This window comes from Rutidosis leptorrhynchoides, chromosome 10 (assembly GCF_046630445.1).
Source record: "Rutidosis leptorrhynchoides isolate AG116_Rl617_1_P2 chromosome 10, CSIRO_AGI_Rlap_v1, whole genome shotgun sequence".
Classification (NCBI taxonomy): domain Eukaryota; kingdom Viridiplantae; phylum Streptophyta; class Magnoliopsida; order Asterales; family Asteraceae; genus Rutidosis; species Rutidosis leptorrhynchoides.
The window spans coordinates 46,372,118-46,395,513 of NC_092342.1; positions in this window are offsets into that span (position 1 = coordinate 46,372,118).

Consider the following 23,396-nt stretch of genomic DNA (forward strand, 5'->3'; position numbering starts at 1 on the left):
TTGCGTCTTCAATTCGTCGAATCTGTCTTTTGTCTTCACCTTTTATTATTTAAACGATTATCACTTGTAAATAGAACAATTGCAACTAAAAGCTTGTCTTTCTTGAGGAATAATGCTATGAAATATATGTTCGTTTTTAGCATTATCAAATATTCTCACACTTGAGCGTTGCTTGTCCTCAAGCAATATTGTCTTGAAATACTAGAATCACTTCTTTATTCTTCACACTTTGTACATCAGTGAATTCTATATGGCGGTATAAACAATGGTAGTAACGATATGGTTTACAGTCCCACATGACTATAAAAAATTAGATCCATTAAGGAAATTGGATCTTTATGAAAACATTTGATCTTTTGAAAATTAAATCTAGTTTTTACCCTAGATAAGTTTTCCGGGATAACCCTTTACCGGTGTTTGCAAAATATTTTTGTGGGTTTGGTGGGTTTCAGATTTGAAAATTTTAGCTCAAAACTTGCGGTTTTGTGTCACCCACTTGCTAACCTTGTATTTGGAAAGCAACACGTCCAGTTTACTTGTCCCGTATATTACCTTTCGGTAAACTACCGTCCGGTTGTAAAGGAAAGCGTTGAACAAGCAACTGTTAAGGCAATGTCCCCTGACATGCTTTTAATTATGGTCTATAACGTGTCGGACGCAATTACTATCCTTGGTAGGAGCAATAGTAAAGCTCACCCTTATAATTTTTTCGGTCTGGCACAAGGTCCTGTCTTTGACCACTATGCAACCACCGTTCTTACGGTTGACACCCGATTTAGTTCAGGTGACCTAATGAATTCCAGGTGAATTCCTAGGATTTTACGTTCAATGGTAATGAACGCATTGAAAATAGGGTTTTCAGAAAACAAATCGGTTTGTAATTTTGATCAAAATATTTTCTCGTTTAAACTCGAGTTTAGATATCATTGAATTCCATGAGTTTGTAATTCTCAATCTTTAAGGTCAATCTCTAGGATTTGAGTAATATCAGTTTTAAAAGCTGATTTTTAATCTTTAAGGAGATTATCCTTTCTGGGGATCTGATTCATTAGTCTTATCAAGCTAATTTGCACGGTGCCCCCCCATTGTACGAGATAAATCCTTCTCATGGTTAGGATAAATCTGACCACTTGGCGACCCTGTTTAATGCTGAGGTCCGTGGATTTCCTGCTGATTTTAGTGATGACTTTTCTAGATTTTTCGTCAACCTACAGCTGGTCTGGACGACAACTTCATGACCTAAATCAAGAAGCGCGTGTCTTTTTCGGAAGACTTTACTTCCTTTTAATGATGGAATTGATTCATCATGTAGATCCATCTCTTCTTTTCTTTCATTGGGTAAAACAGTTTAGTTTAGTCCAAAGCAAAAGTATTTTCAGTTATTTGTTACAGATATATGTGACATATGTTTAAAATAACTTGGTAAATTTTCCCACACTTGGCTTTTATTTTCCTTTTTATCGTCCTCTATTCCATTTTAAATGAATTTTAACATTTTAGTTTGTTTCTCAATTTATGTCCTTTTCGAGGTAACAATAATTTCGGTGTTAAAACCTAGTTTTATCGTTCATAAATATGTATAAACATGATTTTAAATTCATTTAATTGAAAATTTTGAAAAATTTTACTAGAATTGGGTAGTCAGTATATAAGACCAGGGCTGTTCTAATACAACTACTGCTTTACTAGTATTTTTAATGGTAACCAAGTGTATAAAATAAAAATTTTAAAATCCGAAAGAATTTAACCCCTTCCCACACTTAAGATCTTGCAATGCCCTCATTTGCAAGAAATCAGTAACAATTTAAATTATTGAGGTTGATTTGTGTGAAAATGATTAAATTTTTACCAAAGTTTCCAAATATATTGGCGTTTGTTTGCTGAATGATAAATGGTGCACATCATTTGTTCATTCCGTCTTGTTGTTATTTCACATATATTTTGCATCTTGTCGTCAAAATTAGTTGCTTTTGCTGAACTTAATGCCAGTCTTTAAAAATGCGTTGTTTTACCCTGTTGTGTACATAAGATAAACTGCAAACATATATACATATTTTTGAAGTTTGGTATATTACCCCACATTCAAAAATTATTAAAATCTAAGAATAAAAGTTAGATAATTATAAAAATGATTACAATATTAACAAAAATATTAAATATATCAATAATTACAAATTACAAAATAAAAAAAAATAATAATAAGTAAACTAAGGATGATATTGGTACCAATAGGGGTTCCAGGCATAACCATAAGTGCTATAGAATGCTTCGGCAGGGTCATACGTAGGATATGGTGGCTGCATCTCTATCGACCAAGGAGGGAAGACGGGTTTCGGTGTAGGAATATAGTTTCTACCTATATGTTGGCAATGAGCTATGATCTGGTTCTGATGAACTTGCCAATCTTCAAATGCTCTCTGTCTAGCATTTTCGTATTCTTGAGAAGCTATAAACCTATGCATTTCTTGCATCTCATTCCCCCCTCCTACATTACCTTGCTGCTGGTTTCTCTCCACCTGTGGATGTCTACCATGGTATCGTACTACGGCGTTATTTCGCCTCTTCAAAACTTTCGCACCATGGTATACATTTAAACCTATAGTATCGCGGGGTTCCGGCTCTTCTAGTAATAATCCCCCCCCGACTTATATCCACACCGAGATATTCACCAATCAAAGTAATAAAAATACCACCTCCTATTATGCTATGTGGTCGCATCCCCCGAACCATAGCTGATAAATAATAACCCACACAATATGGTATACTTACAGCGCTCTGTGGGTCTCGAATACACATATGGTAAAACAAATCCTGTTCATTTACTTTTTCCTTGTTTTTACCCCTTTGTGTAATCGAATTAGCTAAAAACCTATGTATCACTCTTAATTCGGCTCTATCTATATCCAAATAAGAGTAATTTCCCCCTTTGAAACGGTGATGGCTTGTCATTTGACTCCACACACCGTGTGTATCAAAATTCTCATCTATCTTTCTACCGTTTAGTATCAATCCTCTACAATCGGCAGACGCTAACTCCTCAGGCGTATATATACGTAAAGCCTGAGCCATGTCCAGTAAAGACATGTGTCGCATCGAACCGCCTAACAAAAATCTAATAAAAGAACGATCGGTTAAACTAGGTACCCAATCATTCAACTCTATACTACATAACAACTCTTCACACCATACTTTATATACAGGTCTGCGTATGGTGAATAAACATATCCAGTCATTAAAAGAAGAATTACCATACCTCTGTACAAGTAATTCCCTAATTGGCCCGGCCAATTCTACAGCTTCTAAGGGTCCCCATTCTATGACCCTCGGTACCTCAACAACCTTGGAATGAAGAGTATGCAAACCCCGTTGATATTTTGGATAATCTATCCAAAGTCTGTCAAATCTCAGGTTCGGGTGCAACTCTTCCAAATGCATATCGGAAAAAGTCATGACTGGATGAGGTACATCCTGCTTGTAGTAGTTATCCACCTCCTGTTGTTCCAAATTCTCAGTAGGAGCATTGCGGGCTTGGGATGAAGATTCACCCCTTTCATTCTGCAAAACACATCAAACACAATTTTTGTGCATCCAAATATGCATTAGTGTCAGCAAAATCATCAATCAAAATAATTACAATGACATTATCAATTTATATCAAACTTAAGCTCATTTTCACATTTTTATCAAATCTACACTTTTTCAAATAAGCATATACGAAAATGTTCGCCAAGTTCATAAGCATTCAACTCAAATAACATGTCAAAATAATCATTACTAGCAATTAAACAAGTCTCAAATGGCATTATCTTTCAAAAATCAAGTTCATGAATTTTAGACTTGAAAAAGTCCACTTTAATTCTCAAAATCATGTTTAGGCTCAAAGTTTGGATCATTTAACTACCTAGACATGTTACACTACTCAATTTAGCAACAATTCATGACAAAAATCGGCCATAACCTGTTTATATCAAAAAGCCCCAAATTTGCTCAAGAACACAAACCCTAGATTACTCAAAATTTGAAGTTTAAGGCTTCTAATCATGTTAAACAGCATCAATCTAGGTTATACAAGCATAATACATAAACAGTTTAAGCTTAATTACACTAAAAAGCATCAAAATCAAATTGGGGAAAAAATAGCTCAAGAACACTTAATTTCGGATTAAATGGTGTTTAGGTGTAGAAATTTACCGTTTTTCTTGAGTAATTCTTAGATAGCATCCTTCTCAACATGATTTTAGCAAAAAATTTGGTGATTAACGGTTAAAAATTGGTATTTTTGGGTTGTTTTTGGGTGGTTTTTCGGGGTTTTTCGCAGCAGTTTTCGGGTGTTTTTGTGTGGGGGAGTGAACTGATCGTTCAGCTCTTTATATTTTTTTTCTGATTTTCGGTCCCTCCGCGAGTCGCGGGGATTTACCCTCCAAACTCCGCGACTCGCGGAGTTTGGTATATTTTTTTTTTTTTTTTTTTTTATAATCATTAACTTATTAAAACAATTAAGTAATTAATTTTAAAATTTTGTTTCCCTTATTATTTAGGACGAGGTCGTTTCGGATCGATGTCCTAGTCCGTCCTTCGACAAAATTTTAAAATTTGTCTTTTTGTAGCGATTGTTTTAAAAGCTAAGATTTTTGGATTTTTTAATGTTTTTGGCATACTTTAATTCAATAAGATTAAAAATAATGATAATAAAAGTTCTCGTCCCTCCCTCGGGTAAAGCAATTTCGGTTCAAAGACCTAGTCTTCAACTTACGACGAATTTTAAAAATCATATTCTTAACTTAATGAGATAAAGTAAATTTTTGTTTTTAAATTCACACAACTTAAATATAAAATTCAAAATTAATATTAAAAATTCATACCAAACTTAAAATTTGAAATGCATAAAATTAAAAATTAATATTTTAAAAATTAAAAATTCACACCAAACTTAATTTAAAAATTTATAAATTTATATCAAACTTATATTAATTTTTCAAATATTTACAATTTTAAATATATTGTTTTTACAAAATTTACAATATTAATTTAAGATTTAAATATTAAGATTAAAAACATGGTAAAAATAAAATTAAAAATCTTTTTGTCTTTTTATCCCACTTTAATCAATCAAATATTATCAAAAATATGCGCCCCTCTTTTCGGTAAAGTAATTTCGGTTCCAAAACCTAATTTAACTCATGACGAATTTTTGAAATATTTTGGGTTGATTGATTAAAGATATTTATACCTTAAGAATAAACGTTAAATTTCGCAGTGATGTAATAAATTTTTGAATGATATCAATAATTTCGGTCGCCAAACCTAATTTTATTTAATACCAATTTAATACTTTTTAGCGAACAAATTAGCGTTTATTATCAAAAGGTTAAAAATAAAAATAAAAATAAAAACTGTACAGACATACCTGTGAAATAGATTTCTTAGTTATATGATCTATTCCATTCATAAGATAGTCGGTTTAATTGGTTTTCCATGGCTACATAGGCGTAACCTCGAGCATTCAGCGTCTTTTCTTCTAAACATATGAACGGTCCGTCTCTGCATAAAGTAACAAATTCGGTATTTGAATAGGTTTGATTATTTGAACATTTACCTCCATGTGACCATTTTCCGCATTTGTGACATCTTTCTAGGTGTCGTGCTCTTCTTTTCGCTGCGGATTTTGATTTTCCTTTACCAAATTGTAACTTATTATCTTCGCATCTGGATTCTTTTCTAACTCCGTCCATTCTTTCTCTGATTACTGATACTAATTCGCTCGGTAGTATGTCATTATTACGTTTAGTGATCAAAGCGTGTAGCATTAGACCATGGTTTAGTTCACAGGCAGTCTTCATTTTGTAAAAACCTAAAAAAATAAAAATTCAGAATGGGGGGAGAAGACTAGTTCTTTAGGGTCTGCTAGGGAAAGACCATACGTGTTCCATTTTCGAGAACTACACGAAAACAGACAATCTAACTCTAACAGAAATACATATTATCCTTTAAAGACTTGATTCTCCCCACACTTAGTTAGCTGTGGTGTCGAAATTGTGATTAACTTCGTTGTCGACTTCCATCGGACCATGTATGTAATGTTTAACTCTATGACCATTAACTTTAAATTCAATCCCATTTGAATTTATCAATTCTATCGTTCCGTATGGGAAAACTCTTTTGACTATGAATGGTCCAGACCATCTTGATTTCAATTTTCCAGGAAATAGCTTGAATCGTGAATTGAAAAGAAGAACTCTGTCTCCTTCTTTAAATTCTTTTGAACTTCTGATTCTTTTATCATGCCATTTCTTCGTTCTTTCTTTATAGATTAACGAATTTTCGTATGCTTCATGTCTTAATTCTTCTAATTCATTTAGTTGACTTAATCGTAGACGTCCGGCTTCATGTAAATCAAGATTACATGTTTTCAAAGCCCAAAATGCTTTGTGTTCAATTTCTACTGGAAGATGACATGCTTTTCCATAAACAAGTCTAAAAGGTGTGGTTCCAATTGGAGTTTTGTAGGCTGTTCTAAAAGCCCAGAGTGCATCCTCCAATTTAATGGACCATTCCTTCGGATTTGATCCTACAGTTTTCTCTAGAATACGTTTTAAAGCTCGGTTGGTATTTTCAACTTGTCCACTTGTTTGTGGATGATATGCGGTGGAGATTTTATGAGTTACTCCATATCTTTTAAGAACGTTCTCAATTTGATTATTACATAAATGAGTACCCCGATCACTTATTAAGGCTTTTGGTGTTCCAAACCTTGCAAAAAGACGTTTTAAAAAGTTGACTACAACTCGTGCATCGTTAGTTGGGAGAGCTTGTGCTTCCGCCCATTTAGATACATAATCAATGGCTACGAGTATATATAGATTATTATGAGATTTTGGAAATGGACCCATAAAGTCAATACCCCAAATGTCAAATACTTCACATACTTGGATGACATTTTGTGGCATTTCATCACGTTGACTTATTTTTCCGGCCCTTTGACATGCATCACAGGATTTGCAAAGAAGGTGTGCGTCTTTGTAAATTGTAGGCCAATAGAATCCAGCTTCATAAACTTTTCTTGCTGTTAGTTGAGGCCCATAATGCCCTCATGTTGGTCCTGTGTGACAATGGTTTAAAATTTTACTAGCTTCATCTCCAAATACACATCGGCGTATTATTCCATCGGGACAACTTTTAAACAGATGTGGATCTTCCCAGAAATAGTGTTTTATATCACTGAAGAATTTCTTTCGTCTTTGGTACGATAATCCTTTTTCAAGGAATCCACAAACTAAGTAGTTTGCATAGTCTGCAAACCATGGGATTTCTTTATAATCTATCTTCAATAGATATTCATCAGGAAAGTTGTCTTGTATGGCCGATTCATTTAGAACTTCTAACTCAGGATTTTCAAGACGAGAAAGATGATTAGCGGCGAGATTTTCTGCTCCTCTTTTATCTCGGATTTCAATATCAAACTCTTGTAAGAGTAAGATCCAACGGATTAATCTTGGTTTAGCATCTTGTTTTGAAAATAGGTATCTAAGAGCAGAATGGTCGGTATAGACCACCGTTTTTGCTAGAACGAGATATGATCGAAATTTGTCAAAAGCAAAGACAATAGCAAGGAGTTCTTTTTCAGTAGTTGTATAGTTCGTTTGTGCTCCTTGTAATGTCTTACTAGCATAATATATAGGTTGAAATCGTTTTTCAATCCTTTGTCCTAAAACGGCTCCCATTGCAAAATCACTTGCATCGCACATTAGTTCAAATGGTAGATTCCAATTTGGTGTTATCATGATCGGTGCATTAGTGAGTTTTTCTTTAAGAATATTAAAAGATTTGATACACTCATCTGAAAAGATGAATGGCGCATCCTTTTCTAGGAGTTTATTCATAGGAGTGGCAATTTTAGAAAAATCTTTTATGAAACGTCGGTAAAAACCGGCATGCCCTAGAAAACTCCTAACTCCTCTAACATTGGTGGGATGTGGAAGTTTAGCAATTACATCTACTTTAGCTCTATCCACTTCAATTCCTTCTTTTGAAATTTTATGTCCAAGAACGATGCCTTCTTTAACCATGAAATGGCATTTCTCCCAATTAAGTACTAGATTTGATTTTTCGCATCTAATTAGCATTCGTTCCAGATTAACTAGACATGATTTAAATGTATCACCGAAGACTGAAAAGTCATCCATGAATACTTCCATGCATTCTTCTATCATGTCGTGAAAAATCGCCATCATGCACCTTTGAAAGGTTGCAGGGGCGTTGCAAAGTCCAAATGGCATGCGTTTGTAAGCAAACGTACCATAAGGGCACGTGAATGTGGTTTTCTCTTGGTCCTCGGGTGCTATTGGAATTTGAAAATATCCGGAAAATCCATCTAGAAAACAATAGTAACTATTTCCGGCTAATCTTTCCAACATTTGATCTATGAAAGGTAAGGGAAAGTGATCTTTTCTGGTGGCATCATTTAATTTTCTATAATCAATACATACACGCCATCCTGTTACAGTCCTAGTAGGAATAAGCTCATTTTTCTCATTTGTAATGACAGTCATGCCACCCTTCTTAGGCACGCATTGAACTGGGCTTACCCATGGACTATCAGAAATTGGATATATTAAACCTGCATCTAGCAGTTTAATAATCTCTTTCTTAACTACATCTTGCATATTAGGATTTAGTCTTCGTTGGCGTTGCACATACGTTTTATGACCTTCTTCCATAAGGATTTTATGTGTGCAATACGAAGGACTTATTCCTTTAATATCATGAATCTTCCATGCAATGGCTGGTTTATGAGCTTTCAACACAGAAATGAGTTGTGATTTCTCATTTTCAGTAAGAGAAGACGATATTATTACAGGTAATTCAGATTCACCATGTAAATAAGCGTATTCCAAATGGTTTGGAAGTGGCTTTAACTCTAATTTCGGAGGTTCTTCTATCGATGATTTATATCGATATCTGTCTTCTTCTTTTAGCATTTGAATTTCTTCTGTTGTTGGTTCATATCCATTAGCTATAAGTGTAGCTAACATTTCAGCTTCATCAATTGGTTCATTACCTTCTCCTAAAGAACATTCTCCTGTTCCTTGTAATTCTGGAAATTCTTCTAATAATTCTGCATGTGCATCTATAGTTTGAATATAATAACATGTATCATCTGCAGATTGTGGTTGTTGCATTGCTCTATCAACTGAAAAGGTAACACTCTCATCCTCTATACTTAGGGTCAGTTTCTTACCGAACACGTCTATCATTGCTTTAGCCGTGTTTAAGAATGGTCTTCCTAATATGAGAGGAACTTGAGAATCTTCTTCCATGTCCAAAACAACAAAATCTACTGGAAATACTAAAGTACCAACTTTAACTAGCATGTTCTCCATTATCCCTCTAGGATATTTTATTGATCTATCGGCTAGTTGTATGCTTATTCTGGTTGGTTTTAATTCTCCAAGGTCTAGTTTAGCGTATAGTGAATACGGCATTAGATTTATACTAGCACCTAAGTCTGCCAATGCTTCTATTGAACTAAGACTACCCAGAAAACATGGAATTGTGAAACTTCCTGGATCAGATAATTTTTCTGGTATCTTATTCAACAGCACTGCTGAACAATTAGCATTCATAGTAAAAGCCGAGAGTTCTTTCATTTTCTTTCTATTTGAGATTAGATCTTTCAAGAATTTAGCATATCTTGGCATTCCTGAAATCACATCAATGAAAGGAAGATTTACATTTATCTGTTTAAACATATCCAATAATTTGGATTGCTCGGCTTCAAGTTTTTCTTTCTTCATTTTACTCGGGTAAGGAAGTGGTGGTTGGTATGGTTTAACATAAGGTTTATCCTTAACTGTGTTATCTTCATTAACCTTTTCAACTACCGGTTCTTTTTCCTTATCTTGATCAGGTTGTGGTTCTTGTGGAGTAGGAATAGTTTCATCAGAAGTTACAGGTATTTCAGGTGGTTTAAGTGTTGTACCACTTCTTGTGGTAATAGCTTTAGCTGTTTCATTCCGGGGGTTAGCATTTGTATCACTAGGTAGACTTCCCGGTTTTCTTTCACCTATTAACCTTGCTAGGTTACTCACTTCTTGTTCCAGATTTTGAATAGAAGCTTGTTGATTTCTAAATGCTTGAGCATTTTGTTCATTTGTTTGTTTTTGAGATGTGAAAAACTGCGTTTGAGTTTCAACTAGCTTTGTCATCATATCTTCTAAATTCGGCTTTTTATCATCGGCTTGTTGTGGTGGTTTGTTTTGAAAATTCGATCTTTGCTGATTGTAAGTATTATTGGATACTTGTTGATTGCTAGGACCTTGTTGGTTGTTGTATGGAATATTTCGGTTATAATTCTGGTTTTGATTGTAAATTGGTCTTGGCGGTTGATAATTATTCTGATAATTATTTCCAGGCCTTTGGTTTATGTATGAAATATTCTCTCTTTGTTCCATTGTTAATTCAATACTGAGACAATCTTTTGTCAAATGTGGTCCTCCACACAGCTCACAACTAATTCGTATTGAGTGAATATCCTTAGTCATCTTTTCCATTCGTCTCTCTACAGCATCTATCTTTGCGGAAATGGAATCTAAGTCATGGCTAGAATCGGCTCTAGCTGCTTTAGATGATCTAACGATATCTTTTTCTTGGTGCCACTCATGTGAGTGGGAAGCAGTATTATCAATAATTTTGTAAGCATCAGTTTCGGTTTTCTTCATAATAGAACCACCAGCTGCTATATCTATGTCTTTTCTTGTAGTGATGTCGCATCCTTGGTAGAATATTTGTACTATTTGACAGGTGTCTAAACCATGTTGCGGACATCCTCTTAATAACTTTCCATATCTTGTCCACGCCTCATATAGAGTTTCATTTGGTTTCTGTGTGAACGTAACAATTTCTGCTTGAAGTCTTACGGCTTTAGATGCAGGAAAGAATTGTTTAAGAAATTTGTCAATTAAAACGTCCCATGTATCGATCGCCCCTTCAGGTAACGATTCCAACCAATCTTTGGCTTCTCCCTTTAAAGTCCAGGGAAATAACATGAGATATATCTGTTCATCCTCCACTTCTCGGATTTTAAATAGTGTGCAGATCCTATTAAAGGTACGTAGATGATCATTTGGATCTTCCTTCGGCGCACCACTAAATTGGCATTGATTAGTCACCATGTGTAGAATTTGTCCTTTGATTTTATAATCTGGCGCATTAATGTCTGGATGAGTAATTGCGTGACCTTGGCCAGTGCGTTTAGCTCTCATTCGGTCTTCCATACTTAAAGGTTCCAGATTCTCCATAATTGAATTTGTTGAATCGGTATCACTAGATGATTCTGATTTAATGGTTCGTTCCTCAACAATCTCTGTTTGAATGATTGGTGGTTCCGGAGGAAAGTTTAGTGGTTCAGGATCTACGAACCGTTCCTGAATATTCTCCGGATTCTCAATTGTGAGGTTGGGTTCAAAAAATGGATTATCGGAAATTTGAACTGAAGTACTTGGTTAACTGGATGACGATTCTAAAGAAAAATCAACGGCGGTTATATTTGCTAAATGTCTTGATCTAGTTACAGGTGGTGAACGTACAAAAGGTGATGAACGTCTTGCTCGGTGCATTCACTGAATATCCTATTAGTTTTAAAAAGGAAAGAAAAATTATAATAAGTTATCCAATCAATAGACTTTTCTGATTTTGCCCACGTTTCGAATAGCCAAAAGATGCAGCAGAGGAGCAGGATTCGTTTGGTCTCAATATAATTGAGGACTGTTTGGCTCCAATAACCCGGTCCACGTACAAATCCAACTATTACTACGAACCAGAAAATTTTGATGTCTATTAATTTAACCACTTAAAATAAATTTTCGTAATTTTAAGAAATTTAGATAAGAAGTAGAAAAAATTCTAAGTCCTAAAAACTAGAATAGCGAGAAATAAGAGAGAAAAAGAGTTCGTCGCAAAAGGTCGAAAAAGAAAAAAAATGGTTGAAAAATAAAAGGTGACGGAAAAATAAAAGAAACTTATAAAAACTTAAAAATACTTAACTAACCTAACCTTATTACTACAACTAACTTAAAATTATAATCGCAAATTGAAATTACTAATTGGAATGACAATTGGTACATAGTAAAAGTTGTCTAAAAATATTAAAGCTTACAAGGAAAAACTAAATCCCAAATGGAAATAACTTAAAAAGAAACTAAAACTTAAAAAGGCGTCGCAAAATTCTAAAGCACCTAAATCTTAGTCTAAAGAAAAAGTACTTAAGGAATTCTACGGCAAAGCCTAAAAATCTAGGAGTAAAAATAACTATAGCAAAAACTAAGTTTAAAATTAAATATGAGCTAAAAATACAAATATTACGCTACAACGATTAAAAAGGGACAAAATATAAAAATATACAAAAAGTTGTAAAAAGTACAATTTTTATAAAAATATTATTTTTATATTATTTTTTTAATAAAACTACTAATTTTACAATTTAATAAAACTAATTAATACTAAATACATAAATTAAATAAAAAGTAAAAATAAAAATAAAACTAATAATAATAATAATAATAATTAGGTTTAAATAATAATTATAATTAATAATAACCCGTAATTAATGCTGAATTAGGGCTTCCTGTCGCCTGTCAGAAAGGCTCCGCGAGTCGCGGCATTTATTGCATCAAACCCCGCGAGTCGCGGGGTTCCAGAATTCAGCTGACAGGTTTGAATTTTTACGCGTTTTTCTTTATTTATTTTTTTTTTTTTTCTGTTTTCTAATTTTTATATAAATAAAAGATATTAAAATTAAACTTATATTTTTATAAACTAAAATAAAAATAAAGAAACTTATAAAACTTAAATATTTAACAAAATCTTAAAAATACTTATATTTTTGTTTTTCTTTTTATATTTTTGAATAATTAAAACGTATTTTTACAAAAACGAATTTTTAATAAAAGTAAACTAAAAATCTTCTTCTTTTTTTTTTATATTAGCGTTGCGCTTCCGGCGTTTAAGAGTGTCCCCGGCAGCGGCGCCAAAAATACTTGATGTTATGCGAGGTGTATATAAAATAGTTTATATTTTACTAGGAAAAACTATTAAATACGATACAATTTTACACAAGATATTTATTTATTTATAGAATGGATATACTTAAACCTTGCTACAACACTTATAGGCAGTGTACCTAATCGTACAGTAGTGTAGTTTTTAGTAAGTCCGGTTCGTTCCACAGGGAAATCTTTAAACAAAGCTCAACGCTATATTAGTTTACTTTTATAAAAATACAAATATATATATAAGTAATATTATTATTATAAAGGGGGGTTTTTACCGTTTAATGACCGGTTTGTCGATTTTAAGACTTTAGTCGCAGTTAAAACCTAATGTAAAATATAAAATAAATACAAGACTTAAATTAAAGCGTAAAGTAAATAACGATAATGAAATTGCGAATAATAAAAGTGCGATAAAATAAAATTACGATAATTAAAAAGTACGATAATTAAAAGTGCGATTAAATAACAATAAATAAAAGTGCGATAATTAGAAGTGCAATTAAATATAAATTAAAGGAAATTAAATATGAAATAAAAGAATTATGCTTATTTAAACTTCCGTAATCATGATGTTTGACGTGTTGATTTTAGTTTTATGCCCATGGGTTAATTGTCCTTTGTCCTGGATTATTTAATATGTCCGTCTGGTTTTTGTCCATAACAGTCCATCAGTCATAAATATAAAGTGCGAGTGTCCTCATCAAATTATTCTTATACCCGAAGTTAAATATTCCAACTAATTGGGGATTCGAATTGTAACAAGGTTTTAATACTTTGTTTAATGAATACACCAGGTTATCGACTGCGTGTAAACCAAGGTTTTACTACTTTGTTAACAATTACACCAATTACCCTTGAATGTAATTTCACCCCTGTTTTAATTATTCTAGTGGCTATTAATCCATTCCCGTGTCCGGTTAAATGAACGATTATTCGTACATATAAATACCCCACCCATCGTGTCCGATTGAGTGTATATGGTAATTTATAGGGACGCCTAATTGTAAATCTTTATATTAACATTAACAAACTTTCATTTAGTTAAACAAATATAAAGCCCATTAATAGCCCATAGTCTAATTTCCACAAGTGTCGTTCTTTTGTCCAAACCCCAATTATGGTACAAAGCCCAATTACCCAATTTTAGTAATTAGCCCAACATCATGATTACTTCATTTTAAATAAGCATAATAATAACTTAGCTACGAGACATTAATATAAAAAGGTTGAACATAACTTACAATGATTTAAAAATAGCGTAGCGTTACACGGACAGAATTTCGACTTACACCCTTACAACATTCGCTAACATACCCTTATTATTAGAATTATAATTAAAATTAAAATTAAAATATAAATTATATATATATATATATATCGTATAGATAGAGAAGAGAGAAAATAGATTATGAAAATTGATCAGAATTCGGTTTGCTTTATAGCCAGAGTTGAAATTTGGGGCTCCGCGACTCGCGGCAAAAGCCTCTTCAAACTCCGCGAGTCACGGAGGATGAATTTACAGCTCACACCCTTGGAGTTTCTCTGCCGACGGTTTTTTATTTATAAATATAATATATATATAATTAATATAATTAATTATATATTATATTATATTTATATACATAGTTAACTTGTAATTTTTAGTCCGTTGCGTCGAGCGTTAAGAGTTGACTCTAGTCCCGGTTCCGGATTTTCGAACGTCCTCGCGTACAATTTAATATCTTGTACTTTGTGTTTTGAATCTTGTACTTTTGTAATTTCGAGACGTTTCTTATCAATAATTGGAACCTTTTTTATTGTCTTTTGTACTTTTGAGCTTTTTGGTCGTTTGCGTCTTCAATTCGTCGAATCTGTCTTTTGTCTTCACCTTTTATTATTTAAACGATTATCACTTGTAAATAGAACAATTGCAACTAAAAGCTTGTCTTTCTTGAGGAATAATGCTATGAAATATATGTTCGTTTTTAGCATTATCAATATACCAATAGGAAATAGCATGGGATTCCACTCTTGATTATGTCATGTATGACTAATCAATTTTAACTTCTACCATGAGCTATTCAACTAACTAGAACTCCTTTTAACCCCACTCACCACTCACCAATTACCACTCATCATTCACTCCATTTCACTTCCAATTCTCTTTCTAATTCTCTCTCAACACACACACACTATTATGAATGTATTTTTCCAGTAGTTAATCATCATCTTCATCAAAAATCACTTCAAGAATCAAGCTATAATCATCATAGGAAGAACACTTCAAGAACACTTCAAAAATCCCTTCAAGTTTACTAATTTACTTCCAAGCTTTCTAATCCATTCCAAGTAATCATCTAAGATCAAGAAACCTTTGTTATATACAGTAGGTTATCTTTCTTATTCAAGGTAATATTCATATTCAAACTTTGATTCAATTTCTATAACTATAAACTATCTTAATTCGAGTAAAAATCTTACTTGAACTTGTTTTTGTGTCATGATCCTACTTCAAGAACTTTCAAGCCATCCAAGATCCTTTGAAGCTAGATCATTTCTTGTCACTTCCAGTAGGTTTACCTACTAAACTTGAGGTAGTAATGATGTTCATAGCATCATTCGATTCATATATATAAAACTATCTTATTCGAAGGTTTAAACTCGTAATCACTAGAACATAGTTTAGTTAATTCTAAACTTGTTCGCAAATAAAAGTTAATCCTTCTAACTTGACTTTTAAAATTAACTACACACATGTTTTTATATCTATATGATATGCTAACTTAATGATTTAAAACCTGGAAACACGAAAAACACTGTAAAACCGGATTTACGCCGTCGTAGTAACACCGCGGGCTGTTTTGGGTTAGTTAATTAAAAACTATGATAAACTTTGATTTAAAAGTTGTTATTCTGAGAAAATGATTTTTATTATGAACATGAAACTATATCCAAAAATTATGGTTAAACTCAAAGTGGAAGTATGTTTTCTAAAATGGTCATCTAGACGTCATTCTTTCGACTGAAATGACTACCTTTACAAAAACGACTTGTAACTTATTTTTACGACTATAAACCTATACTTTTTTTGTTTAGATTCATAAAATAGAGTTCAATATGAAACCATAGCAATTTGATTCACTCAAAACGGATTTAAAATGAAGAAGTTATGGGTAAAACAAGATTGGATAATTTTTCTCATTTTAGCTACGTGAAAATTGGTAACAAATCTATTCCAACCATAACTTAATCAACTTGTATTGTATATTATGTAATCTTGAGATACCATAGACACGTATACAATGTTTCGACCTATCATGTCGACACATCTATATATATTTCGGAACAACCATAGACACTCTATATGTGAATGTTGGAGTTAGTTATACAGGGTTGAGGTTGATTCCAAAATATATATAGTTTGAGTTGTGATCAATACTGAGATACGTATACACTGGGTCGTGGATTGATTCAAGATAATATTTATCGATTTATTTCTGTACATCTAACTGTGGACAACTAGTTGTAGGTTACTAACGAGGACAGCTGACTTAATAAACTTAAAACATCAAAATATATTAAAAGTGTTGTAAATATATTTTAAACATACTTTGATATATATGTATATATTGTTATAGGTTCGTGAATCAACCAGTGGCCAAGTCTTACTTCCCGACGAAGTAAAAATCTGTGAAAGTGAGTTATAGTCCCACTTTTAAAATCTAATATTTTTGGGATGAGAATACATGCAGGTTTTATAAATGATTTACAAAATAGACACAAGTACGTGAAACTACATTCTATGGTTGAATTATCGAAATCGAATATGCCCCTTTTTATTAAGTCTGGTAATCTAAGAATTAGGGAACAGACACCCTAATTGACGCGAATCCTAAAGATAGATCTATTGGGCCTAACAAACCCCATCCAAAGTACCGGATGCTTTAGTACTTCGAAATTTATATCATATCCGAAGGGTGTCCCGGAATGATGGGGATATTCTTACATATATGCATCTTGTTAATGTCGGTTACCAGGTGTTCACCATATGAACGATTTTTATCTCTATGTATGGGATGTGTATTGAAATATGAAATCTTGTGGTCTATTGTTACGATTTGATATATATAGGTTAAACCTATAACTCACCAACATTTTTGTTGACGTTTAAAGCATGTTTATTCTCAGATGAATACTAAGAGCTTCCGCTGTTGCATACTAAAATAAGGACAAGATTTGGAGTCCATGTTTGTATGATATTGTGTAAAAACTGCATTCAAGAAACTGATTTCGATGTAACATATTTGTATTGTAAACCATTATGTAATGGTCGTGTGTAAACAGGATATTTTAGATTATCATTATTTGATAATCTACGTAAAGCTTTTTAAACCTTTATTTATGAAATAAAGGTTATGGTTTGTTTTAAAAATGAATGCAGTCTTTGAAAAACGTCTCATATAGAGGTCAAAACCTCGCAACGAAATCAATTAATATGGAACGTTTTTAATCAATAAGAACGGGACATTTCATACACCACTCAAGTGGTATTGGGTTTTGTTTTTGTTGTTGTATTTCAGATAATCTAGGTGGTGTCCTTTTAACCTTGTCGATAAAATAAAGGTTATGGTTTATTTTAAAAACGAATGCAGTCTTTGAAAAATGTCTCATATAGAGGTCAAAACCTCGCAAAGAAATCAATTAATATGGAACGTTTATAATAAATATAAACGGAACATTTCAGTTGGTATCCGAGCGTTGGTCTTAGAGAACCAGAAATTTGCATTAGTGTGTCTTATCGAGTTTGTTAGGATACACTAGTGAGTCTGAACTTCGACCGTGTTTTCTTTAAAAACGTTTGCTTAACACTTTTGTTGGAAACTATATGTAATTATTATGTGATATATTAACCTCTTAATATGTTTGATATTGTGTGATAGATGTCTACCTCTAGTACAAATCCCATCGACTCACCCGATAATAATGAAGAGTCGAATATACTTTGGGAAGATTCACAAATTCCTGAAGAGGAACCAGAAGAGGAGGAACCGGAAGAGGAGGAACCGGAAGAAGAGGAACCGGAAGAGGAGAAACCGGAAGAAGAAGAGGTTCCGGAGGAAGAAATATTGATACCTACAGTAAATCGATTAAATAAAAGAAAATCCTCAACCAACTGACCAACGTTAAAAATGGTCAATGGTGTTTCCGTCGAGGAAGCAAATTATTGGGAAGATTACCAATTTTTTGATGAATCGGATACCGATGAGGATTCCGATGATATTATAGAAATTACCTCGAACCAATTTAATAAAGCAAAAGAAAAATAATAAGGGAAAAGGTATAAAAATAGAGAAACCTGATTCCAACCCCGATGAACTTTATATGTACCGGCAACGTTCGTATTTCCTAAATTGTAACAATAACCCGGGAACCTCTAAACCACTAGGTTTTTCTAAACCATTGTGGAAAATGACGGCTCGTATTAGAGGAACACCATATATCCCCAGAAAATTAGGAAAACGAACCAAGTCCGAAGAAGAAGAAACCAGTGATTCAGATTAGAGGGTTGTAATCATGTTGTGTATTATGTGTATTGTAGTGTGCTTGTACTTTTTGTTCTATGTAAAAATTGCTTGTATTGTTTGTTAATTATCTTTTACGAATCTAATCCTTATCTATTTTACAGTATAAAAACAAAATGGACATTAAGGGTAGACAACCGAATATTTTAGAAGACCTACCAGAGGATATGATTGAGGAAATCTTGCCTAGATTCGGTCAGAATTCATCAGCACATTTAGTTATGGCGAAATTAACTTGTCAAACATTTGAAAGACTTTCCAGAAATACCTTAGTTTATAAAAGGCTTTCCTTTGATAGGTGGGGTATATCACATTGGGGAGACTGTAAGTTACGCCGTGTTTTCTTTAAAGCGTTAAATGCGGGGAACCCAAATGCAATTTTTCGCTACGGGTTAAGAACCTATTTTGACTCAACATATCCCAACATAGGATTTCGTGAATTAGAAAGAGCTTCTAACATGCAACATAAAGAAGCATGTTATGCTTACGGGTTAATAATGTTCGCTTCTCATCAAATTGAGAAAAAGAACATTGGGTTGCAACTTTTAAATAAAACATTCCCACAAGTGACGGACTCGGTAGTTGAGATGAGAAACAAGGTTTTTAGATTGTTACGGGGCTGTTGGGCATTATGAAACCCTCGTCCTTTTGATGACATTACAGCATGCTGCCTAACCAATGGTCATAATGGTTACTTTCCACAAAACCAAGGATGGGAAGTCGTCTTAGTAAAACCAGAATGCATGACTTGTTTCTGGACTTATGAATTACGTGTCTTTATTTCTTATGCTGAACAACTTGCGTATTAACTAGAATTGTCTTTATAGCTGCCGAGTAGCAATGTTATTATGTGATATATTTCATCTTATATGTATAATGGCGGTATTGTAAGTTTGTAAATTATTGTATAAAGTTTGAACGCGAATTATTATTGTAATAAGTTTTTTCATATAGAATCGTAGTAGTTGAATTGTATAGTAGCTACTAAGTATGAACTTAACGGGTAGGTACTACCCGAATTAAAACTATAAAATGCTAATATGAAGAAAAAGCTTTTATAAATAAGTTCATATTATGCTACGAAATACTATTGACTACTCTTAAATTCTATATGATTAACTCAATTCTTTTGGCTATTTTTGAAGGAAATGGCACCGGCAACTCGTCTGAATTTGAACATGAGTGAGGAAGACTTCCGTGTTTTCCTTGCAGTAAACATAGCCGCAGTACAGGCTACGATGAAAAATAACAATAATTCTGGATATAGCAGTGGAACTAATTCCACAAGAAATCGTGTAGGATGCTCCTACAAAGAATTCACTGCCTACAAACCTTTAGAATTTGATGAAACCGAAGGGCCAATTGGATTGAAACGGTGGACCGAGAAGGTCGAATCGGTGTTTGCCATAAGTAATTGTACTGAAGAGGACAAAGTTAAGTATGCTACGCATACCTTCACAGATACGGCGTTAACATGGTGGAATACCTATCTTGAGCAGGTAGGACAAGATGCTGCTTACGCACTACCATAGTCAGCATTCAAGCAATTGATGAACGAGCAGTACCGTCCTAGAAACGAGGTCAATAAGCTCAAGGCAGAGCTTAGAGAGTTACGAACACAAGGGCGAACACAAGGGTTCGACATTACCACGTATGAACGACGATTCACAGAGTTGTGCCTATTGTGTCCGGGAACGTTCGAAGATGAAGAAGAGAAGATCGACGCGTTTATAAAAGGGTTACCAGTAAGGATTCAAGAAGATGTGAGTTCACACGAGCCCGCTTCCATACAGAAGGCAAGTCGAATGGCTCATAAACTCATAAATCAGATTGAGGGGAGAATTAAAGAACAAGCGGCCAAAGAAGCCAACACAAAACAACTCAAGAGGAAGTGGGAGGAAAACAGTGACAAGAGTCACCAATACAACAACGACAACAGCAATTACAACCACAATCGCAATAACTATCCCAACAACTGCAACATAAATCGCAACAACAACAATCGCAATCCCAACAACAACAACTACAACAAACGTCCCAACAACAACAATTATAATAATCGTCCCAACAACAATAACAACCACAACAACAACAATAATCAGAAACAACAATGCCAAAGGTGTGAAAAGAATCACCCGGGGTTCTGCACAACATTTTGCAACAGGTGTAAAAGAAATGGTCATAGTATGACAAAGTGTGAGGTCTACGGACCAATGTATAACAGAACTAAAGGAACAAATAATGCCGGAATGAGTAATGTCGGATCAAGTAGTGTCAGAGCAAGTACTGCCAATGTAGTCTGTTATAAATGTGGAAAACCGGGTCACATTATTAAAAATTACCCCAATCAGGGAAATACTAATGGGCAGAGCCGCGGAAGAGTTTTCAATTTAATACGGCAGAAGCGCAGGAAGACCCGGAGCTTGTTACGGGTACGTTTCTCATTGACAATAAATCTGCTTATGTTTTATTTGATTCGGGTGCGGATAGAAGCTACTTGAGTAGAGATTTTCGTGCTAAACTAAGTTGCTCATCGATGCCCTTGGATAATAAATTTTTACTCGAATTAGCAAATGGTAAATTAATTACAGCAGATAATATATGTCGGAATCGAGAAATTAAACTGGTTAGCGAAACATTTAAAATTGATTTAATACCAATCGAGTTAGGGAGTTTTGATGTGATAATCGGTATGGACTGGTTGAAAGAAGTGAAAGCGGAGATCGTTTGTTACAAAAATACAATTCGCATTATTCGAGAAAAAGGAAAACCCTTAATGGTGTACGGAGAAAAGAGTAACGCGAAGTTAAATCTTATTAGTAACCTGAAGGCACAAAAACTAATAAGAAAAGGTTGCTATGCTGTGCTAGCATGAAATGTCCTGTTCATATTGATTATAAACGTTCCATATTAATTGATTTCGTTGCGAGGTTTTGACCTCTATATGAGACGTTTTTCAAAGACTGCATTCATTTTTAAAACAACCATAACCTTTATTTTATCAATAAAGGTTTTAAAAAAACTTTACGTAGATTATCAAATAATGATAATCTAAAATATACTGTTTACACACGACCATTATATAATGGTTTACAATAGAAATATATTACATCGACATATGTTTCTTGAATGCAGTTTTTACACAATATCATACAAACATGGACTCCAAATCTTGTCCTTATTTTAGTATGCAACAGCGGAAGCTCTTAGTATTCACCTGAGAATAAACATGCTTTAAACATCAACAAAAATGTTGGTGAGTTATAGGTTTAACCTATATATATCAAATCGTAACAATAGACCACAAGATTTCATATTTCAATACACATCCCATACATAGAGATAAAAATCATTCATATGGTGAACACCTGGTAACTGACATTAACAAGATGCATATATAAGAATATCCCCATCATTCTGGGACACCCTTCAGATATGATATAAATTTCGAAGTACTAAAGCATCTGGTACTTTGGATGGGGTTTGTTAGGCCCAATAGATCTATCTTTAGGATTCGCGTCAATTAGGGTGTCTGTTCCCTAATTCTTAGATTACCAGACTTAATAAAAAAGGGGCATATTCGATTTCAATAATTCAACCATAGAATTTAGTTTCACATACTTGTGTCTATTTTGTAAATCATTTATAAAACCTGCATGTATTCTCATCCCAAAAATATTAGATTTTAAAAGTGGGACTATAACTCACTTTCACAGATATTTCCTTCCTCGAAAATAAGACTTGGCCACGGATATATACAAATATGTACATATATATAAAAGTATGATCAAAATATAATTACAACCATTTTTATTATGTTTTAAAGATTTGAGTGTATTAAGTCAGCTGTCCTCGTTAGCAACCTACAACTAGTTGTCCACAGTTAGATGTACAGAAATAAATTGATATATATTATCTTGAATCAATCCACGACCCAGTGTATATACATCTCATGCTAGATCACAACTCAAAGTATATATATTTTTGGAATCAACCTCAACCCTGTATAGCTAACTCCAACATTACTGCATATAGAGTGTCTATGGTTGTTCCAAATAATATATATACATGGGTCGATATGATATGTCAAAACATTTGCATATGTGTCTATGGTATCCCAAGATTACATAATATATTAGAATACATGTATAATACAATATAAGTTAGCTAGGATATGATTTGTATAGATTTGTTAAACATTTCCCGTAGCTAAAAAGATCAAAAATATCCAATCTTGTTCTACCCATAACTTCTTCATTTTAAATCTGTTTTCAGTGAATCAAATTGCTATGGTTTCATATTGAACTCTATTTTATGAATCTAAACAGAAAAATTATAGGTTTATAGTCGGAAATATAAGTTACAAGTCATTTTTGTAAAGGTAGTCATTTCAGTCGAAAGAACGACGTCTAAATGACCATTTTAGAAAACATACTTCCACTTTGAGTTTAACCTTGATTTTTGGATATAGTTTCATGTTCATATGAAAAATCATTTTCCCAGAAGAACAACTTTTAAATCAAAGTTTATCATAGTTTTTAATTATCCAAACCAAAACATCCACCTGTTTCACTACGACGGCGTATATCCGATTTTATGGTGTTCATCGTTTTTTCAGGTTTTAAATCATTAAGTTAGTATATCATATAGATATAGAACATGTTTTTAGTTGATTTTAAAAGTCAAGTTAGAAGGATTAACTTTTGTTTGCGAACAAGTTTAGAATTAACTAGTTTAAACCTTCGAATAAGATAGCTTTATATGTATGAATTGAATGACGTTATGA